This window comes from Arachis hypogaea, chromosome 7 (genome assembly GCF_003086295.3).
Source record: "Arachis hypogaea cultivar Tifrunner chromosome 7, arahy.Tifrunner.gnm2.J5K5, whole genome shotgun sequence".
In the NCBI taxonomy this organism is placed as follows: domain Eukaryota; kingdom Viridiplantae; phylum Streptophyta; class Magnoliopsida; order Fabales; family Fabaceae; genus Arachis; species Arachis hypogaea.
In genome coordinates this window covers 36405335-36427312 of record NC_092042.1, presented here as the reverse complement: position 1 = coordinate 36427312, position 21978 = coordinate 36405335, and the positions used below count along the sequence as shown (strand labels likewise).

The window sequence follows — 21978 nt, the reverse complement described above, 5'->3', positions numbered from 1 at the left end:
TTCATTCTTCTACCCCTTTCTTCTTCTATTAACATAAAGGAATCTCTATACTGTGACATAGAGAATTCCTCTTCTTTTCTTGTTTTCTTCTCTTTCATATGAGCAGGAACAAGGATAAAGGCACTCTTGTTGAAATTGATCCAGAACCTGAAAGGACTCTGAAGAGAAAATTAAGAGAAGCTAAATTACAACAATCCAGAAACAACCTTTCAGAAATTTTCGAACAGGAGAAGGACATGGCAGCTACAAATAATAATGATAATAATGCAAGGAGAATGCTTGGTGACTTCACAAAGCCAACGTCCAAGTTTGATGGAAGAAGCATCTCCATTCCTGCCATTGGAGCCAATAACTTTGAGCTTAAGCCTCAACTAGTTGCTTTAATGCAACAAAACTGCAAGTTTTATGGACTTCCATCTGAAGATCCTTATCCGTTTTTGACTGAATTCTTGCAGATCTGTGAGACTGTAAAGACGAATGGAGTTGATCCTGAAGTCTACAGGCTCATGCTTTTCCCTTTTGCTGTAAGAGACAGAGCTAGAATATGGTTGGATTCACAACCTAAAGATAGCCTGGACTCCTGGGATAAGCTGGTCACTGCTTTCTTAGATAAGTTCTTCCCTCCTCAAAAGCTGAGCAAGCTGAGAGTGGATGTTCAAACCTTCAAACAAAAAGATGGTGAATCCCTCTATGAAGCTTGGGAAAGATACAAGCAGTTGACCAAGAGATGTCCATCTGACATGTTTTCTGAATGGACCCTATTAGATATATTCTATTATGGTCTCTCTGAATTTTCGAAAATGTCATTTGATCATTCTGCAGGTGGATCTATTCACCTGAAGAAAACGCCTGAAGAGGCTCAAGAACTCATTGACATGGTTGCAAACAACCAGTTCATGTACACCTCTGAGAGGAATTCCGTGAATAATGGAGTACCTCAGAAGAAAGGAGTTCTTGAAATTGATGCTCTGAATGCCATATTGGCTCAAAACAAAATGTTGACTCAACAGGTCAACATAATCTCTCAAAATCTGAATGGATTGCAACATGCATCCAACAGTACTAGAGAGGCAGCTTCTGAAGAAGCTTATAATCCTGAGAATCCTGCCATGGCAGAGGTTAATTACATGGGTGAACCTTATGGAAACACCTATAACCCATCATGGAGAAATCACCCAAATTTCTCCTGGAAGGATCAACAAAAGCCTCAACAAGGCTTTAATAATGGTGGACGCAATAGGCTGAACAATAGTAAGCCATATCCATCATCTTCTCAGCAACAGACAGAGAACTCTGAACAAAATAATTCTAATTTAGCCAATATAGTCTCTGATTTGTCAAAGGCCACTTTCAGTTTCATGAATGAAACCAGATCCTCCATTAGAAATTTGGAGGCACAAGTGGGTCAGCTGAGTAAGAAGGTTATTGAAACTCCTCCTAGTATTCTCCCAAGTAATACAGAAGAAAATCCAAAAGGAGAGTGCAAGGCCATTGATTTAATCAAAGTGGCCGAATACACAAAGGAGGAGGAGGACGAAAATCCTAGTGAGGAAGACCTCCTGGGACGTTCCTCAAGCAAGAAGGAGCTTCCTATTAAGGATCCTGAGGAATCTGAGGCTCATCTAGAGACCATAGAGATTCCATTAAATCTCCTTCTGCCATTCATGAGCTCTGAAGAATATTCATCCTCTGAAGAGGATGAAGATGTGACTGGAGAGCAAGTTGCTCAATATCTAGGAGCTATCATGAAGCTGAATGCCAAATTATTTGGTAATGAGACTTGGGAAAGTGAACCTCCCTTGCTCATTAGTGAACTGGATAATTGGATTCAGGAAACTCTACCTCAAAAGAAACAAGATCCAGGCAAGTTCTTAATACCCTGCACCATTGGCACCATGAGCTTTGAAAAAGCTCTATGTGATCTTGGGTCAGGGATAAATCTTATGCCACTCTCTGTAATGGAGAAGCTGGGGATCATTGAGGTACAACCTGCCTTATTTTCATTATAATTGGCAGACAAGTCCATGAGAGAAGCTCATGGGATAGTAGAGGACGTGCTAGTAAAGGTTGAAGGCCTTTACATCCCTACTGATTTCATAATCCTAGACACTAGGAAGGAAGATGATGAATGCATCATCCTAGGAAGACCTTTCCTAGCCACAGCAGAAGCTGTGATAGATGTCAACAGGGGAGAGTTAGTCCTTCAATTGAATGGGGAATACCTTGTGTTTCAAGCACATGGTCATCCCTCTGTGACAAAAGAGAATAAGCATGAAGAGCTTCTCTCAGTTCAGAGTCAAGAAGAGCCCACACAGTCAAACTCTAAGTTTGGTGTTGTGAGGCCACAACCAAACTCTAAGTTTGGTGTTCAAACTCCATATCCAAACTCTAAGTTTGGTGTGGAGACAACTATACAACATTGACCTGATCACCTTGTGGCTCCATGAGAGCCACTGTCAAGCTATTGACATTAAAGAAGCGCTTGTTGGGAGGCAACCCAATTTTATTTATCTAATTTTATTTTATTTTATTTCTTTGATATTTTTGTGTTTTAGTAGGTACATGATCATGAGGAGTCACGAAAAAAATCAAAAAAAAAAATTAAAAACAGAGTCAAAAACAGAAGAAAAAAATTTTTCACCCTGGAGGATGCACGGGCTGGCGTTCAACGCCCAGAAGGTGCATCTGGCCGGCGTTTAATGCCAGAACAGAGCACCATTCTGGCGCTGAACGCCCAAAACAAGCACCAACCTGGCGTTAAACGCCAGGATGGTGCACAGAGAGGACAAACTGGCGCTGAACGCCAGAAACAAGCATGAAACTAGCGTTCAACGCCAGAAACATGCATCACATGGGCGTTGAACGCCCAGAACATGCACCAATGGGCGTTTAAACGCCAGAATGGTGTGCCAAGGCATTCTACATGCCTATTTGGTGCAGGGATGGAATTCCTTGACACCTCAAGATCTGTGGACCTACCTCGCCCTCTCTCTTTCCATTCATGATCTCCCCTTCTGTTTTTCATTCACCACCTGCTGCTACCCATTCTACCCCATACACCCCACCTACCTTTACAATTTAACTTCTCTTTCCCACCCAATCCCACCCATATAGCCGAATCCATCTCCCCTCACTCACCTCCATTATCTTCTTCTTCTTCTTCTCTTCTTTCTATTCTTGCTCGAGGGCGAGCAATATTTTAAGTTTGGTGTGGTAAAAGCATAGCTTTTTTTTGCTTTTCCATTACCATTAATGGCACCTAAGGCCAGAGAAACCTCAAAGGGAAGACACAAGCTTCCACCTCCGAGTCTTGGGAGATGGAAAGACTTATATATGTAAGCTGGAATAGCTCAGTTGGTTAGAACATATGGCTGCAAATCAAGAAGATTCCTGAGATACCTCAGGGAATAAGTTGTCCTCCACACAACTTTTGGGAGCAAATAATGTTAAAAACACCAAAATCACTAGGGATCATGCAACAAAAGCAAGGAAAAGACATAAAGAAGCTCAAAAAGCACCATTGGACCTTCAAAGAAGGCGCCACCCACTCAGGTGGATTCATTCCTTGCTCTTTATTTCTTTCTGTTTTCGTTTTTAATATTGTGTTTATCTATGTTTTGTGTCTCTACTTCATGATCATTAGTGTGTAACCATGCCTTAAAGCTATGAATAAAATCCATTAGTCTTTCACCTCTCTTAAAAGAAAAATGTTTTAATCCAAAAAAACAAGAAGTACATAATTTTCGAAATTATTAGTGAATTTAATTTAATTATATTGATGTGGTGGAAATAAATTTTGTTTTCTGAATGAATGAATGAACAGTGCATATGTCTTTTGATATTGTTGTTTATGAGTGTTAAAATTGTTGGTTCTTGAAAGAATGATGAACAAAGAGAAATGTTATTGATGATCTGAAAAACATCATGAAATTGATTCTTGAAGCAAGAAAAAGCAGCAAAAAAAAAAATTTGGCGAAAGTTTTAAAGAAAAAGCAAGGATCCAAGGCTTTGAGCATTAATGGATAGGAGGGCCCAAGGAATTAAAATCCAGGCCTAAGCGGCTAAATCAAGTTGTCCCTAACCATGTGCTTGTGTCATGAAGGTCCAAGTGAAAAGCTTGAGACTGAGTGGTTAAAGTCGTGATCCAAAGCTAAAGAGTGTGCTTAAGAGCTCTGGACACCACTAACTGGGGACTTTAGCAAAGCTGAGTCACCATCTGAAAAGGTTCACCCAGTTATGTGTCTGTGGCATTTGTGTATCCGGTGGTAATACTGGAAGACAAAGTGCTTAGGGCCAAGGCCAAGACTCATAAAGTAGCTGTGTTCAAGAATCAACATGCCTAAACTAGGAAAGTCAATAACACTATCTGAAATTCTAAGTTCCTAGAGAAGCCAATCACTCTGAACTACAAAGGAAAAAGTGAGATGCCAAAACTGTTCAGAAGCAAAAAGCTACAAGTCCCGCTCATCTAATTAAATTAATATTCATTGATATTTTGGACTCTATAGTATATTCTCTTCTTTTTATCCTATTTTGATTTTCAGTTGCTTGGGGACAAGCAACAATTTAAGTTTGGTGTTGTGATGAGCAGATAATTTATACGCTTTTTGGCATTGTTTTTATATAGTTTTCAGTAAGTTTAAGCTACTTTTAGGAATGTTTTCATTAGTTTTTATGTTAAATTCACATTTCTAGACTTTACTATGAGTTTATGTGTTTTTCTGTGATTTCAGGTAAATTCTGACTGAAATTAAGGGATTTGAGCTAAACTCTGAAAAAGGCTGACAAAAGGACTGCTGATGTTGTTGGAATCTGACCTCTCTGCACTCGGAATGGATTTTCTGGAGCTACAGAACTCCAATTGGCGCGCTCTCAACGGCGTTGGAAAGTAGACATCCAGGGCTTTCCAGCAATATATAATAGTCCATACTTTATTCGAAGAATGATGACGTAACTTGGCGTTAAACGCCAAGTACACGCTGCTGTCTGGAGTTAAACGCCAGAAAAACGTCATGATCCGGAGTTGAACGCCCAAAACACGTCATAACTCAAAGTTTGACGCCAAGAAATGCCTTAGCTCGTGGATTGATCAAGCTCAGCCCAAGCATACACCAAGTGGGCCCCGGAAGTGGATTTATGCATCAATTACTTACTCATGTAAACCCTAGGAGCTAGTTTATTATAAATAGAACATTTATCTATTGTATTAGAGGTCTTTTTGACCACGTAGATCCTGGATTGTATTTTGAGTCCTGTGATCACGTTTAGGAGGGCTAGCCATTCGGCCATGCCTGAACCTCTTGCTTATGTATTTTCAACAGTGGAGTTTCTGCACACCATAGATTAAGGGTGTGGAGCTCTGCTGTACCTCAAGTATTAATGCAATTCTATTATCTTTTATTCAAATCTCTCTTATTCTTATTCCAAGATATTCATTCGTACCCAAGAACATGATGAATGTAATGAGTCAGATAACCCTCATTATTATTCTCACTTATGAATGCGCGTGATTGACAACCACTTACGTTCTACATGCAACAGAGCTTGAATGTGTATCTCTTAGATTCCCCAACAGAATCTTCGTGGTATAAGCTAGATAGATGGCGGCATTTATGAGGATCCGGAAAGTCTCACCTTGTCTGTGGTATTCCGAGTAGGATCCTGGGAATCCAGAAAGTCCAACCTTGTCTGTGGTGTTCCGAGTAGGATTCCGGTAATGAATGACTGTGACGTGCTTCAAACTTTAACCTGCTGGGCGTTAGTGACAGACGCAAAAGAGGGATTCTATTCCAGTAGGAGCGGGAACCAACCGGTGATTAGCCGTACTGTGACAGAGTGCGTGAGCATTAGTTTTCACTGCGAGGATGGGATGTAGCCATTAGCCATGGGTGATGTCTCCAAACTGGTTAGCTGTGCGAGTGACAGCCGCACAGGATATTTCCCCGAGAGGAAGAAAGTAGCCACAGTTGATGGTGAACCCCTATACAAAGCTTGCCATGGAAAGGAGTAAGAAGGACTGAGTAGAAGCAGTAGGAGAACAGGCGTGCTTGGGCTCTACAGCATCTCCATCCGCTTATCTGAAATTCCCACCAATGAATCTGCATAAGTGTTCTATCCTTTTTATTGTTTATTTCTTTTTATTATTAATTATTCGAAACCCATAAAACTATTTTAATCTGCCTGACTGAGATCTATAAGGTGACCATAGCTTGCTTCATACCAACAATCTCTGTGGATTCGACCCTTACTCACGTAAGGTTTATTACTTGGACGACCCAGTACACTTGCTGGTTAGTTGAACGAAGTTGTGAAAATAAACAGTGCCCTAAGAGCATATTAATCCTAAATTCCACAACACAACAAAAATGCAAATCAAAGAACAGTGATCACAATTTCGTCCACCAGTACCTCATGACACTTTACATGTTTCTCATTGTATCTTCTACAGCATGAGTCTCTAAACCCCATGGTTGGGGGTGAGGAGCTCTGCTGTTTCTTGATGGATTAATGCAATTACTACTGTTTCTTATTCAATCATGCTTGCTTCCGTTCTAAGATATCACTTGTTCTTAAACCGGATGAATGTGATGACCCGTGACACTCATCATATTCTCAACTATGAACGCGTGCCTGACAACCACCTCCGTTCTACCTTAGATTGAGTAGATATCTCTTGGATTCCTTAACCAGAATCTTCGTGGTATAAGCTAGAATTGATGGCGGCATTCAAGAGAATCCGGAAGGTCTAAACCTTGTCTGTGGTATTCTGAGTAGGATTCAATGATTGAATGACTGTGACGAGCTTCGAACTCGCGATTGTGGGGCGTTAGTGACAGACGCAAAAGAATCACTGGATTCTATTCCGACATGATCGAGAACCGACAGCTGGATAGCCGTGCCGTGACAGGGTGCGTTGAACATTTCCACTGAGAGGATGGGAGGTAGCCATTGACAACGGTGAAACCCTACATACAGCTTTCCATGGAAGGAGCCTTGCGTGTTTGAAGAAGAAGACAGTAGGAAAGCAGAGGTTCAGAAGACAGAGCATCTCCAAAGCCTCAACCTATTCTCCATCACTGCAATTCAAGTACTTGTTTTATGTTCTTTTGCTTTTTACAATCAATCCTGATAATCTTTGATATCCTGACTAAGAGTTACAAGATAACCATAGCTTGCTTCAAGCCGACAATCTCCGTGGGATCGACCCTTACTCACATAAGGTATTACTTGGACGACCCAGTGCACTTGCTGGTTAGTTGTGCGGGATTGCAAAGTGTGATTGCAATTTCATGCACCAAGTTTTTGGCGCCGTTGCCGGGGATTGTTCGAGTTTGGACAACTGACGGCTTATCTTGTTGCTTAGATTAGGACCGTTTTGTTTTTGTTGGTTTAGAGTCTTTTATTTGAGTATAATTTCATATTTTAAGTTTGGTGTCAATTGCATGCTTTTGTTTTTCTTTTAATTTTCGAATTTGCAAGTCCTTAGTCCCTTTTTTATCTTTAAAAATTCTAAGTTTGGTGTCTTCTTTGTGTTTTTCTTTAAAATTTCGAAAATTCATGTTTGATTTTCTGAAAAATTTTAAGTTTGGTGTCTCTTTGTTGTTTTTATCTCTCCTCTTTTCAAAAAAATATATATACATATATATCTTGATTACTATTCACATCAATTCTCTTTTCTCCAATATAGACATAAATGGGAATGAACAGTCCAAAAGGACTCTGGGGTCATATGCCAACCCCATTACAGCTGCATATGGGAGTAGCATCTGTATACCTCCCATCAAAGCAAGCAGCTTTGAGCTAAACCCTCAACTCATTATCATGGTGCAGCAAAATTGCCAGTATTCCGGTCTTCCACAGGAAGAACCTACTGAGTTTCTGGCACAGTTCTTACAAATTGCTGACACAGTACGTGATAAAGAGGTGGATCAGGATGTCTACAGATTATTATTGTTTCCATTTGCTGTAAGAGACCAAGCTAAGAAGTGGTTGAATAATCAACCTACAACAAGCATAAAGACATGGAAACAATTATCAGACAAATTCCTGAATCACTTTTACCCTCCAAAAAGGATGACACAGCTAAGGCTGGACATCCAAGGCTTTAAACAAGAGGATAATGAATCCCTCTATAATGCCTGGGAGAGGTATAGAGGTATGCTGAGAAAATGCCCCTCTGAAATGTTTTCAGAGTGGGTACAGTTGGACATCTTTTACTATGGGCTGACAGAAAAAGCTCAAATGTCTCTAGACCACTCAGCTGATGGATCTATACATATGAGGAAGACTATTGAAGAGGCTCAAGAGCTTATAGATACTGTTGCTAGAAATCAACATTTGTACTCTAGCCATGAGTCCTCTTCAAAAGAAGAAGTTGTGGCATTAGCCACTGAGCCTAATCCTCAAGAACAGATGGTTGAGCTTACTCAACAATTACACCTGATGATAAAACAGTTAGCAGAATTTAAAGAGATGCTCCAAGAGACTAAAACTGCTAACAAGAACATGGAATCACAGTTGAATTAGGCAAAACAGCAGCTATCTAAACAGATAACAGAAGAATACCAAGCAGTTCAACTGAGGAGTGGGAAGACACTGAATAACACTGCTCAAAGTAGCAAAAAGTCAGTAAAGGAACAATTGACAGAGGATAGCCAAACCACTATCCAAAATCCCTCTGAGGACAGTAAGAGCCCAGAGAGGAATACTAATGGCGTTCAAACGCCAGAAAGGGAGGGAAAGCTGGCGTTAAACGCCCATTCCCTGCCCAGTTTTGGCGTTCAAACGCCAAAAAAGGGGGAAAAGTTGGCGTTAAACGCCCATTTTCCACCCAATCCTGGCGTTCAAACGCAAAAGGGGAACCAGACACCTGAGAGTGCTGATAGTGACCCCTCTAAAAAGGCTTCTCCAACCACCTCTGTAAGGAATAAACCTGCAGCAACTAAGGTTGAAGAGTATAAAGCCAAGATGCCTTATCCACAGAAACTCCGCCAAGCGGAACAGGATAAGCAGTTTTCCCGCTTTGCAGACTATCTGAGGACTCTTAAAATAAAGATTCCGTTTGCAGAGGCACTTGAGCAAATACCTTCTTATGCTAAATTCATGAAAGAGATCTTAAGCCATAAGAAGGATTGGAGAGAAACTGAAAAAGTGTTTCTCACTAAAGAATGCAGTGCAGTCATTCTGAAAAGCTTACCAGAAAAGCTTCAAGATCCAGGAAGCTTTATGATACCATGCACATTAGAAGGTGCTTGCACCAAGATAGCCCTGTGTGATCTTGGAGCAAGTATCAATCTAATACCTGCATCCACTATCAGAAAGCTTGGGTTGACTGAAGAAGTCAAACCAACCCGGATATGCCTCCAACTTGCTGATGGCTCCATTAAATATCCATCAGGCATAATTGAGGACATGATTGTCAAGGTTGGGCCATTTGCCTTTCAAACTGACTTTGTAGTGCTGGAAATGGAGGAGCACAAGAGTGCAACTCTCATTCTAGGAAGACCTTTCCTAGCAACTGGACGAACTCTCATTGATGTACAAAAAGGGGAAGTAACCCTAAGAGTCAATGAGGATGAGTTCAAGTTGAATGCTGTAAAAGCTATGCAGCATCCAGACATACCAAATGACTGCATGGGCGCTGACATTATTGACTCTTTGGTGGAAGAGATCAATATGACTGAAAGTCTAGAATCAGAGCTTGAGGACATCTTCAGGGATGCTCAGCCTGATCAGGACGAACCAGAGGAAACAAAAGAATTTTTGAAAATTCCTCAGGAGGAGGATAAGCCTCCAAAACCTGAACTCAAACCACTACCACCATCCCTGAAGTATGCATTTCTGGGAGAGGGTGGCACTTTTCCAATGATTATAAGCTCTGCTTTAAATCCACAGGAAGAGGAAGCACTGATTCAAGTGCTGAGGACACACAAGACAGCTCTTGGGTGGTCCATAAGTGATCTTAAGGGCATTAGCCCAGCAAGATGCATGCACAAGATCCTATTGGAGGATAATGCCAAACCAGTGGTCCAACCACAAAGGCGGCTAAATCTAGCCATGAAGGAGGTGGTGCAGAAGGAGGTCACTAAATTACTAGAGGCTGGGATTATTTATCCTATTTCTGATAGCCCCTGGGTGAGCCCTGTCCAAGTTGTCCCCAAGAAGGGAGGCATGACGGTAGTTCATAATGAACTGGTTCCTACAAGAACAGTCACAGGGTGGCGCATGTGTATTGACTACAGAAGGCTCAATACAGCCACCAGAAAGGATCATTTTCCTTTGCCATTCATAGACCAAATGCTAGAAAGACTAGCTGGGCATGATTATTATTGCTTTTTGGTTGGCTATTCAGGCTACAACCAAATTGCAGTAGATCCTCAGGACCAAGAGAAAACAGCATTCACTTGCCCTTCTGGCGTGTTTGCCTACAGGAGGATGCCTTTTGGTCTGTGTAATGCTCCTGCCACCTTTCAGAGATGCATGCTATCCATCTTCTCTGATATGGTAGAGAAATTCCTGGAAGTCTTCATGGATGACTTCTCAGTATATGGAGATTCATTCAGCTCCTGTCTTAACCACCTAGCACTTGTCCTGAAAAGGTGCCAAGAGACTAACCTGGTTTTAAACTGGGAGAAATGTCACTTTATGGTGACTGAAGGAATTGTCCTTGGGCACAAAATTTCAAGCAGTGGAATAGAGGTGGATAAGGAAAAGGTAGAAGTAATTGAAAAATTACCCCCACCTGCCAATATTAAGGCAATCAGAAGCTTTCTGGGGCATGCAGGATTCTACAGAAGGTTTATAAAGGATTTTTCGAAAATTGCAAAACCTCTGAGCAATCTGCTAGCTGCTGACACACCATTTGTATTTGACACACAGTATCTGCAGGCATTTGAGACCCTGAAAGCTAAGCTGGTCACAGCACCAGTCATCTCTGCACCAGACTGGGCATTACCATTCGAATTAATGTGTGATGCCAGTGACCATGCCATTGGTGCAGTGTTGGGACAGAGGCATAACAAGCTTCTGCACGTCATTTATTATGCTAGCCGTGTTCTAAATGACACACAGAAGAACTACACAACCACAGAAAAAGAGTTACTTACAGTGGTCTATGCCATTGACAAATTTAGATCCTATTTAGTAGGATCAAAGGTGATTGTGTACATTGACCATGCTGCTCTTAAGTACTTACTCACAAAGCAGGATTCAAAACCCAGGCTCATAAGGTGGGTATTGCTTCTGCAAGAGTTTGATATAGAGATAAGAGACAGAAAAGGGACAGAGAACCAAGTAGCTGATCATCTGTCCCGACTAGAACCAGTAGCTGGGGCGTCCCTCCCTTCTACTGAGATCTCTGAGACCTTCCCAGATGAGCAACTCTTTGCCATTCAGGAAGCTCCATGGTTTACAGATATTGTAAATTATAAAGCTGTGAGGTTCATACCTCAGGAGTACAGCAGAGTACAAAGAAAGAAATTGATTTCTGATGCCAAGTACTACCTATGGGATGAGCCTTATCTCTTTAAGAGATGTGCAGACGGAATAATCCGCAGATGTGTACCCAGAGAGGAAGCACAAAGAATCCTGTGGCATTGCCATGGATCACAATATGGAGGACACTTTGGAGGTGAGCGAATAGCAACCAAGGTCCTCCAATGCGGATTCTACTGGCCTACTCTCTATAGAGATGCCCGAGAGTTTGTGCGTAACTGTGACAGTTGCCAAAGAGCTGGTAACTTGCCTCATGGTTACGCCATGCCTCAGCAAGGGATCTTAGAGATTGAATTGTTTGATGTATGGGGAATTGACTTCATGGGCCCCTTCCCACCATCATACTCAAACACTTATATTCTAGTGGCAGTAGACTATGTATCTAAATGGGTGGAAGCAATTGCCACACCCAATAATGATACTAAGACCGTGCTGAAATTCCTCCAGAAACACATCTTCAGCAGGTTTGGTGATCCCAGAGTACTGATCAGTGATGGGGGCACTCATTTCTGCAATAAACAACTGTACTCTGCTATGGTTAGATATGGAATTAGCCACAAAGTAGCAACTCCGTATCACCCACAGACAAATGGGCAAGCTGAGGTCTCCAACAGAGAGCTCAAAAGAATCCTGGAATGGACTGTTATTGCCCGTAGAAAGGATTGGGCAAAGAGCTTGGATGATGCTCTGTGGGCATACAGAACAGCATACAAGACTCCTATAGGAAGCTCTCCATACCAACTGGTGTATGGGAAGGCCTGTCATCTGCCCGTGGAACTGGAACATAAAGCCTACTGGGCAACCAGATTCCTAAACATGGATGCTAAGTTAGCTGGTGAAAAAAGATTGCTCCAGCTAAATGAGCTAGAGGAATTCAGACTCAATGCCTTTGAAAATGCAAAAATCTATAAGGAAAAGGCAAAGAAATGGCATGACAAGAAATTGTCATCCAGAGTCTTTGAGCCAGGACAAAAGGTCCTGCTCTTCAACTCTAGGCTCAGATTGTTTCCAAGAAAGCTTAAGTCCCGCTGGAGGGGTCCATATGTGATTACAGGAGTATCACCATATGGATATGTTGAGCTTCAGGATAATGATTCTGACAAGAAGTTCATTGTCAATGGACAGAGGATTAAGCATTATCTTGAAAGCAACTTTGAGCAAGAATGCACAAAACTGAGACTTGAGTGATTATCAGTGAAGGTCCAGCTAAAGACAATAAAGAAGCACTTGCTGGGAGGCAACCCAGTGGTTAGAAGGGTATCTATTCTGTTTAATCGATGTTGATATATATTCTTGAAAGGCATTTATCAAAATTAAAGGAATTCACAGAGTTACAGAAGGATTCAGTGCAAAAAGCAGAGAAAAATAGCTTACTAGCGAAAAAATGCCAGTAAGGGGCATTCTGGGCGTTTAACGCCAGTAATTGTGCCATTTTGGGCGTTAAACGCCAGAATGGGCACCATTCTGGGCGTTTAACGCCAGGTGTGCAGCATCCTGGGTGTTTAGCAAAACACCCAGGAAGAAGGGATTTCTGGCGTTTAACGCCTGCCAGGATACCTGGCTGGGCGTTAAATGCCCAAATAGGCCACCAAGTGGGCGTTAAACGCCAGAATGGATACCATTCTGGGTGTTTAACGCCAGATAGGCACGGGGAGGAGATTTTGTGTCCCACTTTAATTTTTTTTTCAAAATTTCTTGTTTTGATCCATATCTTTCTCCATAAACACATTACAAATTTTCATTATTTACCCCCAATCTCAAAAAATTAGAATCTTCTTCAAATCTATTTCAAATTCTTTCCTAGACTCTTTAAAAAAAAAAAAACTCAATTATCTCCTCAAATTTTTTCCAAATCTTCTCAAATCTCCTTCAAATTTTCGAATAGTTCCCCTCCTCTCCTATTTAAACACATTCGGCCACCCTCATTCCCACACCATTCGAATTTGCTCTCCTTCTCTCTCCCCTCTTTGCCTTCTTTTGCTTGAGGACAAGCAAACCTCTAAGTTTGGTGTGCTTTCCGTGATCACTAGGCCAAGATTTATCAAGATCATGGCTCCTAGAGGAAAACAAACCAATTCAAGAGGCAAGAAAGAGAATAATCCAAAGGATGTTTGGAGTCAAGAGAAGTTCTTAACCAAAGAACATGCAGACCATTACCACAAAATAATGGGTCTGAGGTCAGTGATCCCGGAAGTCAAATTCAATCTGAAAGAAGATGAATATCCGGAGATCCAAGAGCAAATTCGAAATAGAGGATGGGAAGTTCTAACCAACCCTGAGACAAAGGTTGGAAGGAACATGGTTCAGGAATTCTACTCAAATCTGTGGCTGACAGATAAGCAGAGAATGACTGGAACTGCTTTTCATACCTACAGAACCATGGTCAGAGGGAGAATTATTTACTTCCATCTGGACAAAATAAGAGAGGTCTTCAAATTACCTCAACTAAATGATGATCCTAAATCCTTTAATAGGAGGATGGTGAGAGCAGATAAAGGGTTGGATCAAGTTCTAGAGGACATATGCCTCCCTGGAACTAAATGGATAACCAATTCAAAAGGTGTCCCAAACCAACTCAAGAGGGGAGACCTCAAACCAATTGCAAGAGGTTGGCTAGACTTTATTGGGCGTTCCATATTACCCACTAGCAACCGTTCTGAGGTTACCATCAAGAGAGCAGTGATGATTCATTGCATTATGCTTAGAAAAGAAGTGGAGGTTCATCATCTGATTGCTTGTGAGATCTACACAATTGCAAACAAGAATTCCACTGAAGCCAAACTGGCGTACCCAAGCTTGATCTCTTTGCTCTGTAAAGAGGCTGGGGTCAAGATGGGAGTAGATGAATTCATACCCATTGAACATCCAATCACCAAGAAGTCAATGGAAGGACAAATGCAAGATAATTCTATCAAAAAGAGGGCGCAGGAGTTCCTCCCTGAATTTCCTGAAATTGACTACTGGGCCAGCCTAGAAGCATCCATCACCAAGTTGCAAGAAACTATGGAGCAACTTAAGGCAGAACAGCAGAATCAGAACTGCATGCTCTGCAAATTGCTGAAGGAACAAGAGAAGCAGGGGCGTGAACTTCAAGAGATGAAACGCCAAAAGCTCTCCCCTCAAGTTGAGGGAGCATCCACTTCCCAAAATCAAGGTTGTTGAGTCCTAACTCTGTGATAACCTCTATCATTAGGAGCCTATCTAAATTTTTAGTCTTATCTTATATCTATTTCTGAGTTTTGTTCTTAATTCATGATTAAAAAAATTTAAAATTCATGTCTTAAAGCTATGAATGTCCTATGAATCTATCACCTCTCTTAAATGAAAAAATGCATTAATCACAAAAGAACAAGAAGTACAGGATTTCGAATTTATCTCTGAAACTAGTTGAATTAGTTTGATGTGGTGACAATACTTTTTATTTTCTGAATAAATGCTTGAACAGTGCATATGTCTTTTGAATTTGTTGTTTTAAGAATGTTAAAATTGTTGGCTCTTGAAAGAATGATGGAAAAGAGAACTGTTATTGAGGATCTGAAAAATCATAAAAATGATTCTTGAAGCAAGAAAAAGTAATGTATTCAAAAAAAAACGAAAAAAAAGAGAGAAAAAGAAAGAACAAGCAGAAGAAGCCAATATCCCTTTAAACCAAAAGGCAAGGGTAATAAAAAGGATCCAAGGCTTTGAGCATGATGAGCGGATAATTTATACGCTTTTTGGCATTGTTTTTAGTATGTTTTTAGTAGTTTTAGTTGAGTTCTTAGTATATTTTTATTAGTTTTTAGCTAAAATTCACTTTTCTGGACTTTACTATGAGTTTGTGTATTTTTCTGTGATTTCAGGTATTTTCTGGCTGAAATTGAGGGACCTGAGCAAAAATCTGATTCAGAGACTGAAAAGGACTGCAGATGCTGTTTGATTCTGACCTCCCTGCACTCGAAGTGGATTTTCTGGAGCTACAGAAGCCCAACTGGCGCGCTCTCAACGGCGTTGGAAAGTAGACATCCTGGGCTTTCCAGCAATATATGATAGTCCATACTTTGCCCAAGATTTGATGGCCCAAACCGGCGTTCAAAATCACCTCAAGAAATCCCAGCGTTAAACGCTGGAACTGGCACCCAAATGGGAGTTAAACGCCCAAACTGGCACTAAAGCTGGCGTTTAACTCCAAGAAGAGTCTCTACACGAAAATGCTTCAATGCTCAGCCCAAGCACACACCAAGTGGGCCCGGAAGTGGATTTTTATGTCATTTACTCTTCTCTATACACTCTAGGCTACTAGTTTCCTATAAATAGGACCTTTTACTATTGTATTTTCATCTTCTGATCTTTGGAATCTTTTGATCTTTAGATCTTTTGATCACTTTGGGAGGCTGGCCATTCGGCCATGCCTAGACCTTGTCCTTATGTATTTTCAACGGTGGAGTTTCTACACACCATAGATTAAGGTGTGGAGCTCTGCTGTACCTCGAGTATTAATGCAATTACTATTGTTCTTCTATTCAATTCCGCTTGTTCTTGTTCCAAGATATCACTTGTTCTTCAACTTGATGAATGTGATGATCCGTGACACTCATCATCATTCTCACCTATGAACGTGTGACTGACAACCACCTCCGTTCTACCTTAGATTGGGTGAATATCTCTTGGATTCCTGATACACGATGCATGGTTGATCGCCTGACAACCGAGTGCTCGCCTGACAAACGAGCCAGCCATTCCGTGAGATCAGAGTCTTCGTGGTATAGGCAAGAACTGATGGCGGCATTCAAGAGAATCCGGAAGGTCTAACCTTGTCTGTGGTATTCTGAGTAGGATTCAATGATTGAATGACTGTGACGTGCTTCAAACTCCTGAGGGCGGGGCGTTAGTGACAGACGCAAAAGAATCACTGGATTCTATTCCGGCCTGATCGAGAACCGACAGATGGATAGCCGTGCCGTGACAGGGTGCGTTGAACATTTCCACTGAGAGGATGGGAGGTAGCCACTGACAACGGTGAAACCCTTGCATAAGCTTGCCATGGAAAGGAGTAAGAAGGATTGGATGATGACAGTAGGAAAGCAGAGAGACGGAAGGGACCAAGCATCTCCATTCGCTTATCTGAAATTCTCACCAATGGAATACATAAGTATCTCTATCTTTATCTTTATGTTTTATTCATATATCACCCATACCCATTTGAGTCTGCCTGACTAAGATTTACAAGGTGACCATAGCTTGCTTCATACCAACAATCTCCGTGGGATCGACCCTTACTCGCGTAAGGTTTATTACTTGGACGACCCAGTGCACTTGCAGGTTAGTTGTGCGGAGTTGTAGTGATCACAATTTCGCCCACCAAGTTTTTGGTGCCGTTGCCGGGGATTGTTTCGAGTATGGACAACTGACGGTTCATCTTGTTGCTTAGATTAGGTATTTTTCTTCAGAGTTCTTAAGAATGAATTCTAGTGTTTCATGATGATCTGTTGAAGTCTGGCTGGCTGTGAAGCCATGTCTAATCTTATTGGACCGAGGTTTCAACTGATCATCACAAGAGCTTGTTGATTTCCATCAATCTTGCTATTGGAGCAATGATCTGCTAAGGCTTGGCTGGCCATTGGCCATGTCTAGTGTTTTGGACCGGAGCTTTCTTTGAATGCTTGGCTGGCTGTGAAGCCATGTCTAATTTCTGGACCGGAGTCTTAGACTAGCATTGCAATGATCCCTGGAATTCTCATTAAGAATTTTGATACCTTTATTTTCTTCTTCCACTTAATTTTCGAAAAATCCAAAAAAAATTACAAAATCATAAAAACCAAAAATATTTTATGTTTCTTGTTTGAGTCTAGTGTCTAATTTTAAGTTTGGTGTCTTGCATGCATTGTTTATTTGATCTTGTTTCTATTTTCAAGTCAATAGTACAGGGAACTGAAGATTCAGAACATGTAGCAGAGGAATTACACAGAAAAAGCTGGGCGTTCAAAACGCCCAGTGAAGAAGGACAGACTAGCGTTTAAACGCCAGCCAGGGTGCCTGGTTGGGCGTTTAACGCCCAAAAGGGTAGTGCATTGGGCGTTAAACGCCAGAATGTGCACCATTCTGGGCGTTTAACGCCAGGATGGCACAAGAGGGAAGATTCTATTTTCAATGCAAATTTTTTTTCAAGTTTTCAAAGTTTTTCAAAATCAAATCTTTTTCAAATCAAATCTTTTCAATCAAATCTTTTTCAAAATAAATTTCTTTCCTTTTTCAAAGATACTTGCTAACAATTAATGATTTGATTGAACAATTCAAGTATGTTGCCTTTTCTGTTGAGAAAGGTTTAATGTTTGAATCATATCTTTTCTTGTTAGGCAAGTCATTAATTTTTAAAATCAAATCTTTTTAAAATTGTTTTCAAATCATATCTTTTCAATCACATCTTTTTAAAACCATAACTTTTCAATCATATCTTTTTAATCACATCTTTTTCAAAAAATAGTTTTCAATCATATTTTTTTTTCAAAATCTTTTTCAAAAATCACTTGATTTCTTTCCCACTTTTAGTTTTCAAAAATTATCAATCAATTTTTCAAAATGTTTTTAAAATCTTTTTAACTTAATTTTCGAAAAATCTCTTCCCCTCTTCTCGCATCCTTCTATTTATGGAGTACCACTCCTTCTCAATGCACAATTCGAACTCTATCTGATTAAGTTCGAATTCCTCTACTTCTTCCTTCTATTTTTCTTTTCCTCTGACACCTCAAGGAATCTCTATACTGTGACATAGAGGATTCCACATTTTCTTGTTCTTTTCTCTTTCATATGAGCAGGAACAAAGACAAAAGCATTCTTGTTGAAGCTGACCCTGAACCTGAGAGGACCTTGAAGCGAAAGCTAAGAGAAGCTAAGGCACAACTCTCTGTAGAGGACCTAACAGAAATCTTCAAAGAAGAAGAATCCATGGCAGCCGAAAACAACAACAATGCCAACAATGCAAGGAAGGTGCTGGGTGACTTTACTGCACCTACTCCCGACTTCTATGGGAGAAGCATCTCTACCCTGCCATTGGAGCAAACAACTTTGAGCTTAAGCCTCAATTAGTTTCTCTAATGCAACAGAATTGCAAGTTCCATGGACTTCTATTGGAAGATCCTCATCAGTTCTTAGCTGAATTCTTGCAAATCTGTGACACTGTCAAGACTAATGGAGTTGACCCTGAGGTCTACAGACTTATGCTATTCCCTTTTGCTGTAAGAGACAGAGCTAGGACATGGTTGGACTCACAACCTAAAGAAAGCCTGGACTCATGGGAAAAGCTAGTCAATGCCTTCTTGGCAAAGTTCTTTCCACCTCAAAAATTGAGTAAGCTTAGAGTGGAAGTCCAAACCTTCAGACAGAAGGATGGAGAATCCCTCTATGAAGCTTGAGAAAGATACAAATAATTGATCAGAAAGTGTCCATCTGATATGCTTTCTGAATGGAGCATCATAGGTATTTTCTATGATGGTCTCTCTGAACTATCCAAGATGTCTTTGGATAGCTCTGCTGGAGGATCTCTTCATCTGAAGAAGACGCCTACAGAAGCTCAAGAACTAATTAAAATGGTTGCAAATAACCAATTCATGTACACTTCTGAAAGGAATCCTGTGAACAATGGGACAAATCAAAAGAAAGGAGTTCTTGAGATTGATACTCTGAATGCCATTCTGGCTCAGAACAAGATATTGACTCAACAAGTCAATTTGATTTCTCAAAGTCTGTCTGGAATGCAAAATGCACATGGCAGTACTAAGGATGCTTCATCTGAAGAAGAAGCCTATGATCCTGAGAACCCTTCAATGGAAGAGGTGAATTACATGGGAGAACCCTATGGAAACACCTATAATTCTTCATGGAGAAATCACCCAAATTTCTCATGGAAGGATCAACAGAGACCTCAACAAGGTTTCAACAACAATAATGGTGGAAGAAATAGGTTTAGCAATGGCAAGCCTTTTCCATCATCTTCTCAGCAACAGACAGAGAACTCTAAGCAGAACCACTCTGACTTAGCAACCATGGTCTCTGATCTAATCAAAACCACTCAAAGTTTCATGACTGAAACAAGGTCCTCCATTAGGAATTTGGAGGCACAAGTGGGACAGCTGAGTAAGAAAGTTACTGAACTCCCTCCTAGTACTCTTCCAAGCAATACAGAAGAAAATCCAAAAGGAGAGTGCAAGGCCATCAACATGGCCGAATTTGGAGAGGAAGGAGAGGAAGTGAATGCCACTGAGGAAGACCTCAATGGGCGTGCACTGACCTCCACTGAGTTCCCCAATGAGGAACCATGGGAATCTGAGGCTCAAAATGAGACCATAGAGATTCCATTGGACTTGCTTCTGCCTTTCATGAGCTCTGATGAGTATTCTTCCTCTGAAGAGGATGAGTATGTCACTGAAGAGCAAGTTGCTAAATACCTTGGAGCAATCATGAAGCTAAATGACAAGTTATTTGGAAATGAGACTTGGGAGAACAAACCTCCTTTGCTCACCAAAGAACTGGATGACTTGTCTAGGCAGAAATTACCTCAAAAGAGACAAGATCCTGGGAAGTTCTCAATACCTTGTACCATAGGCACCATGACCTTCAAGAAGGCTCTGTGTGACTTAGGGTCAAGTGTAAACCTCATGCCTCTCTCTGTAATGGAGAAGCTAGGGATCTCTGAGGTACAAGCTGCAAGAATCTCACTAGAGATGGCAGACAATTCAAAGAAACAAGCTTATGGACTTGTAGAGGATGTTTTGGTAAAGATTGAAGACCATTACATCCCTACTGATTTCATAGTCCTAGAGACTGGGAAGTGCATGGATGAATCTATCATCCTTGGCAGACCCTTCCTAGCCACAGCAAAGGCTGTGATTGATGTTGATAGAGGTGAACTGATCATTCAAGTGAATGAAGAATCCTTTGTGTTTAAGGCTCAAGGATATCCCTCTGTCACCATGGAGAGGAAGCATGAAGAGCTTCTCTCAAATCAGAGTCAAACAGAGCCCCCACAGTCAAACTCTAAGTTTGGTGTTGGGAGGCCACAACCAAACTCTAAGTTTGGTGTTGAACCCCCACATTCAAACTCTAAGTTTGGTGTTGGGAGGTTCCAACATTGCTCTGAGAAAATGTGAGGCTCCATGAGAGCCCTTTGTCAAGCTACTGACATTAAAGAAGCGCTTGTTGGGAGGCAACTTAATGTTATATTTTATCTATTTTCCTTTGTTATTTTATGTTTTCTGTAGGTTGATGATCATGAGAAGTCACAAAATCAATTGAAAAAGCAAAAACAGAATGAAAAATAGGAAGAAAAATAGCACACCCTGGAGGAAGAACCTACTGGCGTTTAAACGCCAGTAAGGCTAGCAGATGGGCGTTTAACGCCCAGTCTGGCACCATTCTGGGCGTTTAACGCCAGAAAGGGGCACCAGACTGGCGTTAAACGCCAGGAAAGGGCAAGAACCTGGCGTTAAACGCCCGAAATGGGCACCAGCCCGGCGTTTAACGCCAGAATTGGCGTAAAGTGCATTTTTGCACACCATTTGGTGCAGGGATGACTTTTCCTTGACACCTCAGGATCTGTGGACCCCACAGGATCCCCACCAACCCCACCACCCATAATGGCCGAACCCTACCCCTCCACTCAACCCTATATAAACCCATCTTCACTCCTTCATTTTCACACACCCTAAACACTACTTCTTCCCCTTTTGGCCGAACCACAAAGCCATCTCCCTCTCCTCCATTTCTTCTTCTTCTACTCTCTTCTTTCTTCTTTTTCTCGAGGACGAGCAAACCTTTTAAGTTTGGTGTGGTAAAAGCATTGCTTTTTGTTTTTCCATAACCATTTATGGCATCCAAGGCCGGAGAAACCTCTAGAAAGAGGAAAGGGAAGGCAAAAGCTTTCACCTCCGAGTCATGGGAGATGGAGAGATTCATCTCAAGGGTGCATCAAGACCACTTCTATGAAGTTGTGGCCATGAAGAAGGGTCAACTTTGATCAAAGGTTGGACCAAGTCCTCACAGACATTTGTGAAGAGGGCGCTCAATGGAAGAGAGATTCAAGAGGAAAGCCGGTTCAACTGAGAAGGCATGACCTCAAGCCCATCACTAAGAAAAGGATGGAGCAAACAAGAGATCCCACTCATCATGAAATCCCTAAGATACCTCAAGGGATGCACTTTCCTCCACAAGACTATTGGGAGCAACTGAACACCTCCCTAGGAGAATTGAGTTCCAACATGGGACAACTAAGGGTGGAGCACCAAGAACATTCCATCCTCCTCTATGAAATTAGAGAAGACCAAAGAATCATGAGAGAGGAGCAACAAAGACAAGGAAGAGACATTGAGGAGCTCAAGCACTCCATAAGACCTTCAAGAGGAAGAACAAGCCGCCATCACTGAGGTGGACCCGTTCTTTAATCTCCTTGTTCTTTATTGTCTTGTTTTTCGAAATTTTCATGCTTATGTTGTCTATGTTTGTGTCTTATGA

The 21978-nt window shown here is 41.3% G+C and overlaps 2 non-coding genes across 2 annotated transcripts; both read right to left on the bottom strand.

The window, feature by feature from the left end:
* Positions 1–638: 638 nt before the first annotated feature.
* Positions 639–742, bottom strand: LOC112704824 (small nucleolar RNA R71). Its single transcript, XR_003155428.1, has one exon. It is a non-coding gene; the product is annotated as a small nucleolar RNA R71 (small nucleolar RNA).
* Positions 743–18821: 18079 nt separating this feature from the next.
* LOC112704640 (small nucleolar RNA R71) lies at positions 18822–18929 on the bottom strand. Its single transcript, XR_003155255.1, has one exon. It is a non-coding gene; the product is annotated as a small nucleolar RNA R71 (small nucleolar RNA).
* Between the last annotated feature and the right edge of the window lie 3049 nt (positions 18930–21978).